The sequence below is a fragment of the Rhamphochromis longiceps genome, linkage group LG11 (assembly GCF_057381845.1).
Source record: "Rhamphochromis longiceps isolate RC_006_pf linkage group LG11, R_longiceps_female_GT1.1, whole genome shotgun sequence".
NCBI lineage: Eukaryota > Metazoa > Chordata > Actinopteri > Cichliformes > Cichlidae > Rhamphochromis > Rhamphochromis longiceps.
This window is the reverse complement of record NC_140567.1, coordinates 3,371,076-3,390,697: the sequence shown is the minus strand read 5'-3', so window position 1 is coordinate 3,390,697 and position 19,622 is coordinate 3,371,076. Positions and strand designations below refer to the sequence as shown.

At 39.9% G+C, this 19,622-nt stretch overlaps 1 protein-coding gene across 2 annotated transcripts in view; it reads left to right on the top strand.

Annotated features, from left to right (window-relative positions):
* The window catches only part of cdk14 (cyclin dependent kinase 14), a 237,020-nt gene that overhangs the window by 44,259 nt on the left and 173,139 nt on the right, over positions 1-19,622 (top strand). The window lies entirely within an intron of this gene.

Genomic DNA, 19,622 nt, shown 5'->3' with positions numbered 1-19,622 from the left:
AACAACCCCAACAAAACCCCCAACAATTAGACAACCCCCTCTGAGCAAGCACAGCAGGAAGGAAAACCTCCTTTTGCACAGGAAGAAACCTCCAGCAGAACCAGGCTCAGGGAGGGGCGGGGCCATTTGAGGCCATTTGATTCTACTGTTGAGTCCCTGCTCTTGCTTTTATGAACTTTTTCTGGTCTTAAAGTTATGCGACTCTCGGAGCGCTAGCACATTTTTCCACTATCAGGTCACGAGAGGTCTTTCTGAGCTGTTTGAGGGTGCGATGCTGTGAGTGATGTCATCTGTGATGTATTCACCCGTACTCCCTCCTAAATATTGAGAACAGAAATGCTCAGTGGAATACAAGAAGATACTTACACTGAATAGATCTCTGTATATGTCCTACATACTGTCATGCTGTTGTTATTAGGACTCTTTCTGAGAACGTCTGCTGCTGCCCTCGTACTGTAACTACTGTCAGGAATACTTAGTGCTTGTAACACTGTAACTATTAGATATACGGATGTAAGACAATGAAAGGAAAAATCTGTAACCCTGATGCTTCCAGTGAGGTGGTCTGATGGCTCTGTTGCTGTGCAGGCATGTTGTCAGCGGGGGTCAAAGTGGGATTTGGCATCTGGGGGAGCCCTAAGATTGAGTGTAATGGTACAGTGTAGAGAAAATAAGTCACATAATAATTGTGAGCTCCAGTAGAGCTTTTCTCACGTTGCTGCTCTGACATCTGCTGCTCATTGTGATTTTAGCCTACTGAATTCACCAAAATATAACCAGATGTTAAATTCCTTGTATGACTCATTTCTGACCTGAAGGCAGTATAAAGCTAATATAACAGGTAATATCTGGTGAGTTAATGTAATCACCCATTGACCATGAACAGCACACCTTCTCTGCATCAGTTCAACATAATATATTCTTGTAAACTTTACTGCAGCCTGACCAGAGCACCCTGCACTGCCCCAAGCTGTGCTAGACTGCCTGATGTGATGAGTTTCATGTGACCTTTGAATAACATTAACAACACATCTCTCGTATATCCAATGTTCAGTAGAAAAACAGAAACCTCCAAAATGAATTAGTGTTTTATAAGATCTAAATTTCCATTTTATTAAAAATGACTAAAAAAGTCCATACCTCTGAAAACTGATCTTCCTCTCCATGTTTCTCTTTACATCTTTGTCCATCTATGAGAGAGTCGCTAGTCGCTATTAGTTTTAATCTTTTAACTTTATGCACATTGCATTAGGCACAAATTACATTATGCGCAACAGTCTCTGATTTTCTGCATATTCCAGCATATAAGCTAAAATAACGTTGTGTCTTTACACTCACTCTTTCAAATAGATGCAAGTAAAACACAGCAGAAAATAAATAAAATCAAAGATTCAGCAGCTCTTAAATCTGTTGTCACCTGTTTAGCAGGAGTGGGGCGGGTGGAGGTTTGCCCACAGCGGTCATGTCAGTGGGAGGACTGCATGGTCGTACTGGCTCCATCACTCCATATTGTCCATTGTTGATGTGCACACGTCTGTTACCGTGGACGTCACACACTCGGACGTCGCTGTCATGAGACGCTCTCACAGACAAAATCACGGTTTAGTAACGCAGCAACACAGCGTGCTTACAGGAAAGTAACAGTAATCTAATTACTTTTTTGCAATCGCAGTTCCTTACATTACTTTTTACTTGAAAAAAGGAATCGGACTCGTTACTGCCCGTCTCTGTTTGTGGGATGTCATTTTCTTATTACTGAGCATGTCTTTGTGTTGCAGCATATAAAAATCTTAATTTGCTCATTTTTTATATATTAGCCGAATCTGCCAATCAGATTTAATTAGTCATGTGTTGAAGATGCCAGACTTCTGTAGCATTCTGGCCCAGTTTAGCTCCTGATCACGGGTCCTCTGTACCATTGGAAGTATAAATCAATTACTTGTCCTTACCCAGTAGGGCTGGGCGATATGACCCAAAATTCATATCTCGATATTTTTTAGCTGGATGGCGATATAAGATATATATCTCGATTTTTTTTTTTTTAAGCCATAAGTTAAGAACAAAAAGAGAGTTCTTAGTCACACTGTGTCCCAGATGTCACACGGGCACTTTTATTTACATACAGCGTAGATATTACTCAAAAATAAATTATCAGCATATATTAAATAATCATGGTCCATAAATAAAAGAAAACAATGTTGTTTTTGTGCATAACAAAAAGCTCACAATTGTGCAGTCAAAATGTAAACTAATAGACGCTGAGCATAATAACAAAGAGACAGATTTCACAGCTGCACCACGTCTCTGAACAGGTGCCATCCTTATACACACACAGTATGTATCACTCCGCGAGGCTCCTCCTCTGTAGCCGTAATCCTCCGACATCAAGCCGTGCAGCTCCGTAGCTTAGCAAAGTCATATTAAAACATTTTTTGACAGATTGCTGAGCGCTGTGTACCACATAAAATCGGTTCGCGGTCAGTAAGCACAACCAGAATTCATACATAAGGCGCACTGTCGATTTTTGAGAAAAGGAAAGGATTTTAGGCCGTGCAGCCCCTCTGGGCTGCATGTTGTTAGCGCGGTTAGCTCGCTAACACGTTGACGCCATCCAGCCCCACGCACGGTAACTCGCTAACGGAGATTTTCCGCTTTCATCTTGTCATTGCCTGCAGGTGAAGCTATGGGGGAGTTGTGTTCAGTGCAGGAGAGGCGAGGCCGAGTAACATTGCGTAGAGACAAAAGTGGACGAAAGAGAGGCAAACCTGCGGCGCCACAAGTATAATTATAACGTAACATAGACTATATCAGTATAAACGATATTGTCACATCTTATATCTCGTATGAAAATATATCGATATTTTTTAAAAACTCGATATATCGCCCAGCCCTATTACCCAGTGTTGAAACATTTTGATTAGTTTTTCAGATTGGATACAGCACTAAACTTAATTAGGATCAGATTAAGATCAGTATTACGAAGTATTCATTTTCTCACTATAAGAACTATCCATGTTAGATTAAAGATAGTAGAAATCATTCTTTTATGCGTAAGGCATCGTCAGGCTTAACTGAAACATTGATTTCCAAACTTTGTCAACTAAAATTTGAGAAATAAATACATCCACAACTATTCACATTTTTAAATATTGTTTATTTGTTTTTTTTTTAAAATCTACACAAAACAAATAAAACAACAACTAGCCCCAAGTATACTGTGTTACTCATACCTGTAGGGAAAGATAATCCCTGAAAAACAACGTCAGGCTAAATAGCTCACATCAAGCTCAGCGTGCAGTCTCACCACTAATATTTATCTTTACCTAATGAGCCAAAACTCAACTTACAGGCTCTGTGGCAACCGTGTGGAGCTTCTCCCAAATGTGCCAGCAGCTTAATGATAGCAAACTAAGGATGAACCCCTGTTTTGTTCCAGCTTACAACAAAAGGAGCCCACACAAGTATACTAAATGTTTTATTTACAAAAGACAAAAGCAGAAAAGTGAGCAGATCTGTTGTGTCTGCTTGGATGATTGAGGAAAGAGCCTGTGCAAATTAGCGCAGCTGGATAGGTGTCCTCAACACCACCCCAGAGTCACATGATCTACAAAGACACGCCCCCATAGTAAAATAGATACTCTAACCAGCAGATGGATCTCTTTAACAAACTGATAAAATGTGTTTACTAATGCCGTGTTCATTTGAAGTTGGATGAGCGAGGATTCCTTTTGCTCTTTAGCACAGTAGAAGCATCATGTACTACTAGCAGCACAGCACTTTTGTATGTGCTTAAAATACTGATGCAACACATTTGCATTCGGAGCCTGGTCCGTCTCTGTGTGTCTTATTTAGTGAGTCATCAGTACACAAGAGTGGCAGTTCTAGTTACAAGTTTTACTAATGTTTATGTGCAATGTTGCCCTCTTGGATTGTTGTAAGTTGGAGTTAGTAGGGTTGCACTGACTTTCCCCAAATTGAGGGGGAGTTCCAGTTGAAAATTCTGACTTCAAACTTGTAAGTTGTGAGTTTAGATGGAATGCATTATAATCGCTGGGCTTCCTCGGCTCCACCCCAGAGTCACATGATCCACAAAGACAAACTGAGATGAGCAGATAGAGGAAGTTAAAAATAAACAAAAATGTATGAATTTTATTGGCCTAGTTTATTTTCACTGGGGAAATGCTGAAATGAGCTGAGACATAAACCTTGGTGGACATTCACAAATACGAATGGCACACTGGAAACACCAGGAAATAGATATATTTGCTTTTCTACTTGAACATTTTATACATCCTATCTCAATCACCAACACAAATTATTTTTCTATTCTCATATTCACACTACAATAAACACAACAGAAGCAATGCTACAGCCACCTGGTATTCTCAGGTGGTCTCCCACCCAAATACTACCCTGGTTATCTTCCAAGGCCGACTGAGATAGTATGGCTATGCACAAGGAATTATGCCATACTATATTCAAGATGCTATAATCAAGCCCTTCTGGATGTTTTGTTTGGAGAGGTTGGGGGGCATTAGCTGGGGGGTTTCTGTTGACTCTGACTCTTTGTCCATCTTTGCATTTGGTTTCTAGTCTATGTGTTGACTTTTGTTAAGAGGCTGCTGGAATGCTGTTTGGAGGTCACTGACAGATTAGTAGAAGACTAGTCGGCAGCATGGCCTCAGTTCAGTCTTAAACTTCTAATGCACTGATGAATCCACTGCCTTTGAAGGAACAACCTGTAGGAGACTCATTGCCATCTGCTGGCCAACATAAACCTTAGTCTTGCCACTTTTAGCTCATCTCCAACAGCCTATACTGCTTCTTCAGTATTCCTTACAGTGGTGCCTTTAGTCACAATCAAGGCTGTGAGACAACTCTCTAAAACCAGCGTTTGGCTTTGTTGGCATCAGTTCCCCTGCTTTCAAGTATCTCCATTTTACTCAACTCTCAAAGGCTGCTTGACTGTGTGGAGTTAGCATTCAGGCCAAGGTCAATCCAGCTTTAGAAGTCAAACTTCTACCGAAGCCCACGCTCTCAGACTTTAGCACTGTGTGCAGGTTCACTACAGTAAACCGTGAGCGCTAATCTGAGGGCCCGGAGCAGTGTGCTTTGTGATGAATAGGGATTACAGCGCTTCTTTAAATTCTGCAGCAGCCCCGCCTGCTTCATGCGCTCCCGTTGTATCATCCTGCTGATTTGCATTCTGATGTTCGTCAGCAGCACAAAGCCACGGTTTATCCCTCCCAGTGAGCAAACAGCAGACTTGTGAGCTGTTTGACCACTGCTATGAAGAAGTAATAGTCTGGAGGCTCTCCCCCTCAGGACGACCTATTGTTTTATGAATTAGTCCTAAATTAATTGCATGGCTGGGCCTGTGAGACAAAATGTTTTTCAATAAGCAGTTTCATTTCTCATTCGCAGTGTGTTAGTGATTTGGTCTGCTCCTCTATTGATCTGCAGGGCCCAGAGGTGGTGGGCAATGAGAACAGCACTACAGAATAACAACGACAGAGTGATGGAGGGGCGACGCTGAGGCTCTTCTCCTTCTGGAGAGAAGCCAGAGGCATCAGCGGGATCCTAAATCCTAATACAGTCAGTGGGAGGGAAGGGTTGTGCACAGATGCGCTAAGTTCAAGGGGAATTTAGGCCAGGCAGGGGTGTGAATATCACTGAGCATTTGTCCACATGCACAACCACACATGCACACACACAGACACTGACACAGAAACTCATATAAACAGCTGGAGTGCTGCAAACAGCAGCTGGGCGCATCATCCTCTCTAGGTCATTCACTTCTCCGTCATGGCCGGCGTTAAGTGGATATGGTGCTTCGGCGGCGTTATTCGCTTTTGTCCTTGTCAATTGATTGGTGCTTTTCTCCACCAGGTAGGTGCTGCTCTATTGGTTTTGAGCTTTTTTAACAAAGGGGCGTTCAAGGTCAGGAAAAATGTATCTTCTCTTGCAAACTCTCAAAAATCTCAAAAGATTCAAAAAATCGAACAAAATGCACTTCACAGCTTAGTGTGTCTGTGCCCATGCAGGGTGTAGACCCAATTATCGCATGTAGGCAGCATGAGGCGTGATTGGGCTCTGAGTGTGAACACACTGGACTCATTTTAATAGCCACCTGAGGCGCACCCTGCCGCTCTGATCTCACTGCCGACTTTTCCAGTTCAGGTAATAAAATCTGGGTCCTCTGGCAGCTCGTGTCTCTGCTGACCTTGTTGACTAAACACAAAGTTGGTAGAAGAGTTTGCTATTGTAACTGTCGGTCCTCCCGATTTAGTCTTCCTGATAGGTATTTTTATATTACGTTTGTTTCACATTTTGATTTGACCTAAAATGACCTAACGCGCAGATAATGTGATAGCAACACATGCTAACCTGACCCTATGAGCTAGTTTTATTCTGCTTTCCATATTTGGATGTTCATTGCTTCAGCTAGAAAAGATGGCATGACAACATTTAGTAACTAAAGGGAGGACATAGCTTCTGTCATGTCACCGAATGGTTACTTCCATGCTGGAATTTCTGGTGCTGGAAGTCTTTATATTCAGGTGAGACAGTGTAGTACTCAGCTACAAGATGCTAGCAGGCATGGTTAGCAAGCTGCATCCATAAACAGTACAGTGCACAACATAGATAACTGCTAGTTAGTTTTAAGTGGTGGAATAATTAAACAGTAGAACTCTACTCACCAAAATTAAAGTACAAACTTGTTTTTTCAGTGACCTAAAGTTAATCAGTTAATCATTAGACGTGCCTGTGTTGGCTAACACTAGCAAAAATCTATGAACTGTACTCTTAAGCAAGAGCTCCAAAATGATTTGTGTCAAGATCATATAGAATAAATAATATAACAGAATAAAAAGAAGGAAGCAGTCAGATCAGTCACTTAGATGGTTGTGGTTATATTCAGTACTGTTGAAAAGTTTTGAGCCACCCCTCGTTTCTTTAGCTTACAACGAGCCAGATTTTGTTGGAGTTTGGAATAAGTTGCCCCTCCATATTAGGATGGCCCCAACAATCGAGATTTTTAAATCTCTTTTAAAAACACCTTTTTTCTGAGGCATTTTAGGATTAGCACCAGAGTTAGCTTCTAGTCAGTTTTTTGATCTCTTTTAATCTTCTTTATTTTGTTAATTTCTTGTATATTTTATTGTCTATCTTTTCATGTTTTACTATTTATTCAGTTTTATTTATTTATTTTATTTTTATTTGTCTGTCTAATGCATGGTTTCTTAACTATTATCACTGATTTTTACTGGAAAATACTTTGTTGTTGTTGTTTTTAAAGTGCTCTATAAGTAACGTTGGATTGGATGGTCTCGAGCAGTAGTTCTCTGTAGGCATTCAAACTTTTCCTTTGGACATTGGCTGTTTATTCAGTTCTTTTCAGTCCTTGTACATGACCATTTTCAAACAAATCATTTTTGTGTGATTGTTTGCTAAGTCATTTACATTAAAACTAACCTCAAGCATGAAAAAGGCAACCAACTGAAGAGATGACGTAGATAACAAACAGAACTGGCAGCTTAGATAAGAACCAATTTTAAATCGTATCTTTAGATACTTTGTTACTAGCTGCCAGTTGGAAAAACACATTTTATTCCCATTTCTGTAGTTGAAGTTACTATAAATATTAAAGATAAGACAGTTTCATAGGGGGAAAAAAATCTATTTTTGGACCAACAAGGGGATTTCCAAAGAGCTATCAGCAGCATACTGAATCTTAGCATCGTGTGCATTGTGCCTTTGAAAAATGGATAAACGGAGAACGAAAGAAAAACTGGCAGATCTGAAAGTTATGTCATCACAGACCTGAGAGATGCATCTTCACCAGTCTCAGGGAAAGGCAGGCTGTGAAGAAGCCATTATTAATAAAGGCAAACAAGAAAAAAAAAAGGCTGAAGTTTAGAGCTAGACTGAAAGTAACAGTATGTCTTAAAGAGCGATAAATCCAAATTTTAAGTTTTGGTTTAAATTATTGTCAATATGGAAAAGTGACCGCTACAGCAATCTGTGAAAGACACTGTAGGCTCTTTCATGCATTTCAACTAGTGATGCTGGGAATCTTGTTAAAACTGATGGAATTATAAATGCAGAACCAGAGACATCAGATTTTGATCCATCATGTAATACCATCTGGAAAGCATCTAATTGAAAACAGCTTTATTTTTCAGCATGATCCCAAATACATAATCAGTGCTGCAAAAGCATACCTGGATAGATAAACATAGAATAAAACACCATCAATGATGGAATTAACACTGTTGAAGATGGATCATCGTGTCAGAATAGAACAAAAAGCAGCTTAAAAATGTCCTTCAAGAAGTATGCTTCCTGTAGATTAATTAAAGAAATAACAGAAAGAAAGAGTTCAGGTGGCATGGAAGAATAAAGTTGGTTATGCCACTTACTAACCTTCAGACTCTTTAGAACTGTATAATAATATAATATATTATTGCACCCATTTCCATTTTCCTATAAAAACATAAAAGAACAAGAGGTTTCTGAAGACTTTTGTACAATACAAAAAAAATAAATAACCCTTCAATTCCACGTTTAGTTTTTTTCAGAACAGCTTGTAAGTTTAAAAAAAAGCTTATGCCTGTAGCGGTGGAACCACAGGTGAATTTGAGAGGGTCCAATCATTTTTGAAAATTCATTTGCAAGTTGAAGACATCGTAATTTGAGGTCACAGCCGAGTGAATCTTATTAAAAGGCTCATAAAGGGTTTGTGACCAGAAGAAAGAATCTGTAAATTTGTCACACAGAGTCAAAATACTCTGTGCAGACATGGTACCTCTTAGTTCTGCCACTGTTTGTAATTTGTATGCTGTGGTGTGGTGTAGGTTTTAAAGGAAAATCAAAGAAAAAGTGAACCGTTGCGAAACAAAGAAGGAGCTGCAAACAGTTTTGGGCGCTTTTCCTTCAGGCCAAAACTCAGATTTGAGAGAACTTTTGAATCTATTTATGGCTGATTTGAAGCCTCAGCAACAAAAAAGAACTCTAGGACCTCACATTTTCTCATCATATGACTGCAACCCACAGCTACAAAGCGACCAATCAAAGTATGTCAGGAGCTGAAGCGGTAATAGTGTGGTAATAATGTTATGACATTTATTTCGTCAGTCATGAACAGATGGAGAAATCATTTGGTTTGGGGAATGAAATCTGAACCTGATCTCTCCCATCTGGCTAATGTTAACTAACACACACATGCTCAATGTGCCACATGCAACGTTTTTCATGTACTAAACGCTTTAATCTAGAAACATATTCTGCATGAGACTCCAACAAAAACTCCCCATAAGGACAAAAGTGCTACTATAGAATTTAATATTATTGTTAGCTAAAGATGGTAGGTTAGCTGGTGCATTGTCTATCTAACATTTTATATGTGTTGGTTAGTGAGCGTATGTTAGCTAATGTCAGCAAGAAGCTAGCCCATTTTATCTCATAACACTTTTAAAATTTGGATCAACAGAAAATTTCATTCGGTATCACTACAGCTGTTAATCTATGAACATTCCTGCTTGCAGTTGGTCTTACAAAGCAAATACAAATACACATACACATAGATTCATTTAAATCCGAGCGCCTGTCTATAGTTTTCAGTCTTTTAAATTCATGCACGGATGCCAAATAAATCTTGATGACGTTGAATGATTACAAATGTTTGGAATCAGGTATGCGGGTACATTAAACCAGAACTTTTAAAAAGAGGGTAAAATGCTAAAACAAATGTATTTCTGCAAGTAGCCTGTCTGACTGGATGAATAAAGAAATACATTAATTCAATTCAAAACAGTGTGCATTAGTTTATCTCTCGTCTCTGTTACAGCAAGTGTTACAATATCAGATTTCAAACAGGCATCCACTTGAACCTGATTGTGTAAACTCCCTCGGGTCATTGAAGACTGAAGAATCATAGCAGGAATTCAGTTCAGAACAACAGTCTCACATCTGGGCTGCCAAGCAGAGGACCAAATACTACTGAAATGAGTTTTTGATGGATAAATCAATACTGGTCCCCCACTGTGCTGGTCCCGCCTTAATGACAGAACAGTTGAGTGGTGAGATCGGGTATGGTTTATACCCTATAAACTGTTAACTGGCTCTCTGTGAGCCACTTGCCTCATTGATAAAGCTGCTGATGAACTGTGATAGCCTGATATCAAATTGGTGGAAAGAAATGTGCCACTCTGAAATCATGTGATGCTGGAAAGCTAGACTGGACTATTATAATTCAGTATTATCGGGTCATTTTAAAAGCGCCCTAAAATGTCTTCAGTTTATGCAGAAATCTGCAGTGAGACTTCTGAAAGGAACAAGAAAGAAAGAGCGAGCGTGTTCCTCTCATATCGACTTCTCTTCATTGGCTTCTTGTTAAATGCAGAATTGAATTCCAATCTTTATGTTACAATATAAAACTCCTTGAGGCTCCTTGTTTCTCTCACTCGATATTAATAAACTTGAACTGAACTGAAATGTTTTTTATTTGTATACAGTATATCATATGATTCGTTTTCATTTCTATTTTGGCTCTTGGGGTTTTCATCATTCTTATAGTCCATCCAGGAGGATTAATACGCTTCTGGATGGACCATAAGAAGTTTGGTTTGATGTTCCAGCTGAATGATGTGTTGCAGGACATTTTTCCATCTGTTGTATTATCAGAAACATCAAGTGAGAATTTCTGCTGTTGTAGACTCTGATAGCAGCTCAGAGACGGAGAAAAATGTGGAGAAATGTTAGCAACAACAACGTGTGGGCAACGACCAAAACATGGCACACTGTTGTCGCGTACACCTGTTTCTTCTCACATAGTTGTCACGTATGAAGAAACTGATGTTTTGTTCACATCTGATGTCCTGTAGTTGAATCATTACCAAATGACAGAAAAAAGTCTTTTTTGAAAATAAAGCATTCCTCAAACTTTATGAGCAAACATTATTGTAAAAACAGAACAAAGACAGTTTATCATCTCGTCCACATCTGCCTCCCCACACCAGAATTCACTATATGATGAATAAACTCATTTTAGGATCAGTCATGAAACGTGAGGCAATGTTTGTTGTATTTTAACAGTTACGTGGATTTCTAAAATACCACGAGCTAAAATTGCTCCCCTCTTTGGCAGTTTCAGTAGAAACTAAAATATAAAGTTGCTGAAAACTAGATACAAACAAATGGGTAAATAAATAATTACATAACTATAACAATGCAATAATAAGAAACTTATTGGACCAAATAAACCATGCACAATTGTTATAATGTAATTTTGACCATATAATGTATGCAGATTTAGGTTCCTTTAGGTTCCTCTATACAAATATACGTTTTCTTTTGACAGGTTTTCACTTCAGATTTCTTTCCTTGCATGTGATCTGAAACATGTATACTTCGGTGAATCTGTTGAATGTCCCCACTGTGAGGAAAAGATTGAAAATGATTTCTTGACTTAAAACTGTTTCATAGAGCCCCGATCAAAAGTTTAAAACCACTTGAAAAATGGCAAACAAATCATATTTTGCATGTTTGGATCTTAACAAGGTTCCAAGTCGAGCTTCAAAATGCAAAAAGAAGAAATGAGAGTGAGACAAAACATTTATTTGAACATGCAATTTACTGAAAACAACGTTTAAACTGAAACAGGCTGTTTTACAGCTGATCAAAACTTGACGACCACATGCTTTTAAAAGGCCAAATTTGTGCAAATTTGTGGATTCATTTCTGTCAGGTAGTCACACTGTCATGATGTTCTGATGAAAAAAAATGTTCCCTTTTTGATAGAGCTGGGCGATATAAGATTTTTTCATATCACGATATGTTTTTTTCATTTCAGGCGATAACGATATCTATCACGATATAAGCCAAATAACTATATTTGTAAGATTTAAATGTGCCGTTGCTCACAAGTAAAATGTGAAATAATCAGCAGCTTGTTTTTATTTAAATATTTATTTCCCATAATAAGTTCAACAGGGTAGATGTACTTAAGGAACATGAGACTTTTTCAGATAAATAAAGGCATTGGAGTCACACTGGGTTAAATATGTACACTTGGGTTTTAAGGGGTATTTATTATTTTCTTCTTTTTTTTGGGTTGTATGGAAGCCCCAAACGCAATTTCATTGTTCTTGACAATGACAATAAATAAATAAATACTAAATACTAATACTAAATATTGCAAACTACACAAAAGGCAGCCGCTAAAGCGTTTAAGTTTCAAAATAGAACAAACGAAACAGACTAAACTGTCAATTCCACTTAGAAACAAAATATTAATTCTAAAAATAAATCTTAGTTTGTTTTACAGAAGAACAGACAAAACTGACTAACTTTTGTCAATATCAAATAAACTGAGAACTAAAAGGAAATTCTCAACCTCTCCTTGTTGTATAGCTGAGCTTTTCAAACAGTTTTAACAGTTACTTTAGTCTGACAAAAGCCGAATGACGAATTAGCGCTTCCAGTCAGAGACTGAGGCTACGTCCACACGTACACGGGTATTTTTGAAAACGGAGATTTTCCGTTTTCGTTTTAAAAAATAATCCCGTCCACACATAAAGGCAGAAATGAAGGAAAACGCTGCTATGAACATGCCAAAGCAACAGGTGGCGCTAGATTCCTAACCGTGCAGAAATGTTGGCCAATCAGAAGTCTAGAAGCCTCGGTGGGAAAAAGTAAACAAAGCTGGGGCATAGAAGCAGAACCGAGTCGTATGTGTGGAGGGACAGTAACTGTGTGTATATGTAAGCATTTAAACACTGCAGAGAGTAGAATTAACAGTATTGTAGAAATTCATTTCACCGAAACAATAACGTGGCGCACAGTGTGACGTCAAAAAATGCGCACACCTTTGACGCTGCGTTTTCTCCGTTTTTCTAGTCCACACGTAAATGCAAAAACGGAGTTTTCAAAAATATCCACCCTGGCCGGAGTTTTCAAAAATCTTCGTTTTCAGTGACCAAAAACGCCGTTTACGTGTGGACGAAAGGTGCATAGAAAAATCTGCATTTTCAAAAATACCCGGGTACGTGTGGACGTAGCGCATGCACCAGTTTATTGTATTTCCAGACTTGCTTTCGGCACAATTTACAGTGCACGCTACTCTGTTTTTTTGTCAGACCTGAAATAGCAGAAATACCTTCACACTATGGAACTTCTCTGGCTCTTCCGTTCGACAATCTCTCCGGCGTTGGAACCATCATCTGTTTTCTCTTCGGTCACGCTCGGTTGATTTTTCTAGTCGGCACACTCATTTCCTCCGTTACCCGGGCGGCACGGCGGCTGGCTGCTTCCCAAACAAATACACATGTGCGGCTTGGCACTTGTGCTGTACGTAACAAGTCACGTGACGTGACGCTGCGGCTGTGATTGGTTCGGCTCTTCGCTACGTAATTTGGATTGGCTGTTCTTTTTTTTTTTTTTTTTTTTTTTTTAAGAGGACAAGAGCGGCGAGGTCTATCGCGATAGTTAAATTTTTCTATCGAGAAAAAGTTATATCGCGATACATATCGTTATCGTTGAACGTGCTCAGGTTGTTGAACTGCGTCAGGAGGGTCTCTCGTGCTTTCAGTTACTAATCTCTAATCTGAATATCATATCGATGCTGTAGCCTCTTAATGTCGCTTCGACTCATATTCTCTGCTCATCAGGTGGGCTTTTCATTGTCTGCAAGCGTTCACCTCTTAACCCCTGATAGTCGTACAGACACGTTATAGTTTCTGCGTTCGCATGTTAGCTGGGCACCACTTGGGTCTAAGTGATGTAGATTTCATCATCAGTCAGTGCTAATTTTTGGTGACCACATGACCAGTGTTCCCTCTAATTTTTCATGTATTTGAGTGAACACTCAAACTCCCTGAGCGGCCCCTTGGACCACTGTGAGCAACAGCAGACGTGTGCACTGTGGTCACGCCGGCATCTAATCCATCCAAGTTACATGTTTATTAAAATAATCAAATTACAGCATTTACATTTATGTTAGACGACTTTTAATTAACTGCTTTAGCCCACTTACAATGAAAATGTAAAATAAATCTTGTTCATGACCTGTGCAGTATGTTAACACTATTGGAAGGAAAAATAACTTCAACTCCAATTTTGAAAACAAAATTTTTTATAAAGCTGTGACTTGTATTATGAGTGTGAGTCTGTGGTCTGGGAGAGAGTCCTGTAACTCTCTGTCTGCAAAATACAGTATATAATGACCAATGTTGGGCAATTATTGTATAGTTACTTCTTCAAAAAAGTAACTGAGTTATGCAAACAACAAATTTTTTTGCAGCCAAGGCGTTTTTTTAAATAAACATTTCAAACTATTTACTAGTGATGGGATTTCCGGCTCTTTTTAGAGATCCGGCTCTTTCGGCTCGGCTCACTAAAAAGAGCCGACTCTTTTGGCTCCGAACCGGCTCTTCAGGTTGTTTTGTTGCTTTAATTAATTTATTATTAACAATAATATAAAATTATGCACAAAAGGAATTACTAATGTAAAAAAAAAGTGGTTTTATTTATATATGTTTATATATAAATATATACAGTGGCCCCTAGATTCAAAACGCATAGAAACTCCAAAGCATGTACAAACTCCAAAACACATTTCTTGCTTTAACTGAACTTCAAAGCAGAGCTACTAGATCACTTAAATTACACAATTGAAAGCATATGTGTATGGTTTGTGTATTTCTACACAAGCACTCATATATATATTCAAATAATTTTTTAAAAAAAAGTTCATTTACCTGTTACTACCACACACCAAATCAGGTCGTTGGTACTTGCTGGCTTGTGTAGCCTCTAGGTAACAAAAGCTCAACGCTGCGCCCAGCATCCTGGAGCACTTCTGTTGTGTTTTGTACGTGTTTTGGAGTTTTTACCGCCCCTCCCCCCTCTTCCAAGCGCAAAGCACAAGGCTCGCATGCGGAGTGAAGCGGAAAAAAGTGCGAGAGAGAGGGTGAGAGAAAGAAAGAAAAAAAAAAACACGGCTCGCGATAAGTAGCCGGCTCGCGTCGTTCACTTCAAAGATCCGGCTCTAAGAGCCATTTCGTTCGCGAACGACACATCACTACTATTTACAGAACAATCAGCTGTTCTGCATCAAATCTGATGCCACACAAATTATTTGTGCCACTCCAAAAAATAATTTCTGTCCACTATGAGATGAAGGAGAACAACAGCCTGATACCTGCAGGCCTGACAGCAGCAGATGTATCACTGCTGTAACACCTGTAACATTCAGCAGTCGCCTCATTGTTCTGACACACACAACAAAACTATTGACTACACTACACACTAACTACACACTAACTACACAAGATTTGTGCTAAACGTCGCAAATCTCTCACATCTCAAAACACCGCCGTCACTCCTAAAACTTCCTCCTGTATCTCAACAACTAAAGGCCATGTTGCCATATCATTTTTTGATTGGTCCACATGGTACATTTTTCCACCAGTAGGAAAGGCTGGGGTTTTTGGTTCTGTTTTTGCTCACAGACTTTCGAGCGTTTTCCTTGTAAAACACAGTTTTTACCGTTTCTTCCTGCAGTAAATATAAACGACAATAGTATTCAGGAAGAAAACCAAACATTGCAGATATTTTTATCATAACTCTGGTTTTACGTGGCCGATCAACACAATTTAAAAACTGCTATAAAGTCCACACTTTTTCCGTCAGTTGTTCTGTCTGTCCTGCTCACGTCTCCAATGGTTGTACACGTTGTCATTAACGTGGCTTCACTCCACATCAGCCGCTTTGCTAGCTAAACACCGGTGTCGACACATAAGGACGCTGTCAGAGCCTGTCAACCACGTTGGTTAGCTGCGTATATACGAATGTGAATCGCATCATTGGCTGGACTTTGGGATAAGGTGGCATCGTTCTAATCCCATACGGGAGCAGCCAGTCACTCACTGACTAACACTGCAAAACAGAATTGTTAAAGTTTTAATTTTAATTTCAGTTCAGGTGAGATTTTCTTTTGTGCGCAGCGCAGATTTTCTGTGCGCAGAGACGTGCCAGCAGTGCGCAGCTTAGAGGGAACGTTGCACATGAACTCTTCCACAGAGACTTCATCAAATACAGACCCTCCCTCCTTCAGGTGGACTTTAAATAACTATTACAAAAATGCTTAACAGTGAACTCGACCATCCACACAGTTTGTGTGAGTGCGTTTTTATCTGCTTCGGACCAGAGTCAGGAGACCGTTTTCTGTGCACCACTGAATAATGAATGACCTACGGGCTTTTCACCCCAGCTCTGTGCTGTACCTCCCTGTTATGCATTTAGCCTGAATCTGTACACACGTGTGTGTGTGTGTGTGTGTGTGTGTGTGTGTGTGTGTGTGTGTGTGTGTGAGGCTATTTTTGGGGGGTTAAATCCTGTTAAAATGCAAATAACCTTCATTTTTCTGGTTTTAAGTGATTGCCGTCTGCTGCAGGTTTGAAATTGACTCCATTTTCAATCCAATCTGAGCCATCTTATTGTGGATTTCACACTTTCCTGCCACACTACGACACAATAGATATGGTGTGGTTCCTGTAGCAACAAGCCTGTCAGTCAAGGTCATCCATGACGGAGAGAAAGAGAAAACATGGGGAGGTAGGGGAAAGGGGTGGTGGTGAGTCTGAGCCAGAGTCCTAACAAAGAAAAGCTGTGCTGTTTGATGATGTGTATTTGTGATGGAGAATGTCATGATTTGGGAGGCAGCGTCTCCTCTGTAGGCACTGATGGCACTCATGAATTTAGGAAAGATGCTATGAGGGTCCACTTCAAAAGCACTCTGAGCTCACGTTGCTCCTTTGCTACTCCTATAAGCACTCCTTTTTCAACTGATCAGTAAGTTGTTTCAGTTGTGTACTCATTGCTGTGGTAATGTTACATTCACGTACAGTCATACATTCATCTGTCTTCATCTAGTGGTTGCTCAGAGAAATGACATTGTCAGACAACAAAACTGAAGCAACATAATCCACTTGACGATCATCTGCAGCGTTACTGCACCACTGTACCGCTGGCTTTGGGTCATGAGCGCATCAGACACACTTCACTTATTTATTGGATTCTAACTTTCATGATGATGATACACTATTGAGCTGAAACATTAACAACACAAATATGATGCAATGCCAGTTTTGTGCTCCAACATTCCTGAGCCCTGGACTCCAAAAGACCTCCCACGGTCTGTGATTACATCATGTTAGCAATCATTAGATAGATCCTTAACGTCTGTAAGCTGGAGGATCAGATCAGGCTTCTCCCACATTTGCCCTGACACCCTTTTGCTGGTTCATAGTTTTATCGATCCTACTGTTAGGAGGTGCACAAATTTCACAGTTTGGCCAAAGAAATCCTTAGATGAACATTTCAGAACTTCTACATAACAAACAATCAGTCAAAAATGCTAATTCAGCTTCTATGCCTTACACAAAAGGTATGTAGGGAGCAGCACAGGACCCCTGCACCATACGTAGTAGGTAACACTGACAACAAAGAGGCTGCTGACTGATAATGCATATCAGAAAGCATTAAAAGAAGAAGTTGGTGGGGGGAGGGTTGCAAAGTGGCTTACAGGGGACAGGTTGAAGTAACAAGTAAGAAACAAGAACTGTAGAGGGTTTATTAACAAGAGCTATAGGAGTGGCTACCACACACTCCTATAGCTTACAGTCAATCACCCCTAAGCCCACAGATTCAGCCTACTATGATTTTGCTAGTAATACTGGGTAGTAATTAGTAAACATTCTATCCTTGTCTACCTGTTTCATGCCCCAAATCAAAATGGCGCCTGTCCTATGGCAGGTCCTTAGTACCTACAGTCAAAAACCAAACCAGCTCTAGTCTCAACCCCATCTATGAAATATCAAAACCCATTCCTCCTGGACTCACAAGCACTGCTTAGAAGCACAGGAAGCACAAGCTGAGATAAAGTATATTTATAACAAAGTAAAGGATGAACATCAGACACGTGCACAGCAGCGTATTAATCAGGAGCCTTGATCAATATTCTACATGGGTTAGTACGACTGGATAAATGCAATTTGAGCGGCGTGATCAGATTATATAGTCATTATTTTATGGTCATGTGACACATTATTATTTACAAAGCCTTTATTAGAGAACAGTCACATTTGTTGCGTAAACCTGTATCCATATCTATAGGTTGTTTATCTGCGCAGCGCAGCAGGTATTATATAAGCAAACTCAGTGAATCTGTAAAAAGGACGGCCTGTTCATTGAAGTGGTAGTCAGACCTGCACCAGTGGGATAAGAATGAAATATCCTGAACTGTCAGGTGTTCTTTGAAACACCTTTGATGCCGTTTAGGAACTGGTGAATTGACTATGAGCAGCATCAATTGCAAAAGTGGCACGCAGCGCTGTTAGACAAAGTCCGCACAGAGCAATCCGAGGTGTGGCTCTCTGCTCTTTAATTCCCAGTTTTAGTGCTAATCTGACCCAGCTTGTAGACTCATTCGGTTTGACATGAAGGCTCTTCATTTATATGTCCTGATCTGATACCCTGAACCCCGTACTTTAGAGCATTATGCGTGACAGCCCTTCATAACACCCAAGGTGCTCCAGGTTAATAGTTCACTGCTCTCATTGTTGCTGTATAGCTACAGCTCAGAAAGAAGAGCCGATACATGTTGGCCTAGGTTTACACACAGTGGGTATAAACTATTAAGAAAGAGACACCAGAGAATGTATTCCTCTATTTATCATCTTTGCAAGAGAGCTTGGTTAATGTTGTCATTTATTGCAAAGGATGATATAGACTACGTGCAATCTGTAACTAGTGGAAGTGAGTGGACAGATTACTAGGACTTATTTCTTTTTTGATGCTCTTTTAAATACGTAAAATTGCTAATGACAACAGAAGGCTGTAGCTTTTGAAAACGATGAAATAGTTCCTGATTCTTAGCCCAGTCAGGCTTTGTGATATTCTAACAGAAACCAGGAACCTATCCCAGTTGGCGTAGGACAGGAGGCAAGGTACAACCTGGACAGGCCACCAACCTATCACAGGGCAACACAGAGAGACAGACAACCATTTACACCGAATTTAGATTAGAGCTAATTAACCTAATCCCACTAACTGCATGCCTTTGGCCTGTTGGAGGAAGGTGGAGTACTCAGACACAAGAGACACCATGCACACTCCACACAGAAAGGTCCCCGCAAGATGGGGAATTTGAACCCACGACCTTCTTGCTATGAGTCGATGGTGCTACCATTACTACCGCTCCATCATGACACGCACTGTTTTATGGTCAAAGTTTCAAATAATGAGGTCGGACTCAGTACAGCTGATCCCTGAAGCCAAAAGCTTTGAATGCTTGGTTTCAGCAAAGGTTTTCCCCTCGTGGTTCTGTTTGACGACATAGAAACTGAACATCAATTCATCTCAGTGGAATCATCCATAACATGCATCTGTGCACTGTTTATATTCCTGAGCTGTTAAGGTGTTTAGTATTAGAGGGACCATATCAGAGCATATCTGAAGGGAAAAGTCTTTTTTTACAGCTAGACAATGTGGCATTTTTCCAGAATGAGGTCTAGATTATATTTAGGGAAGGTGTCAGGTGTATTCTTACACTACTCATC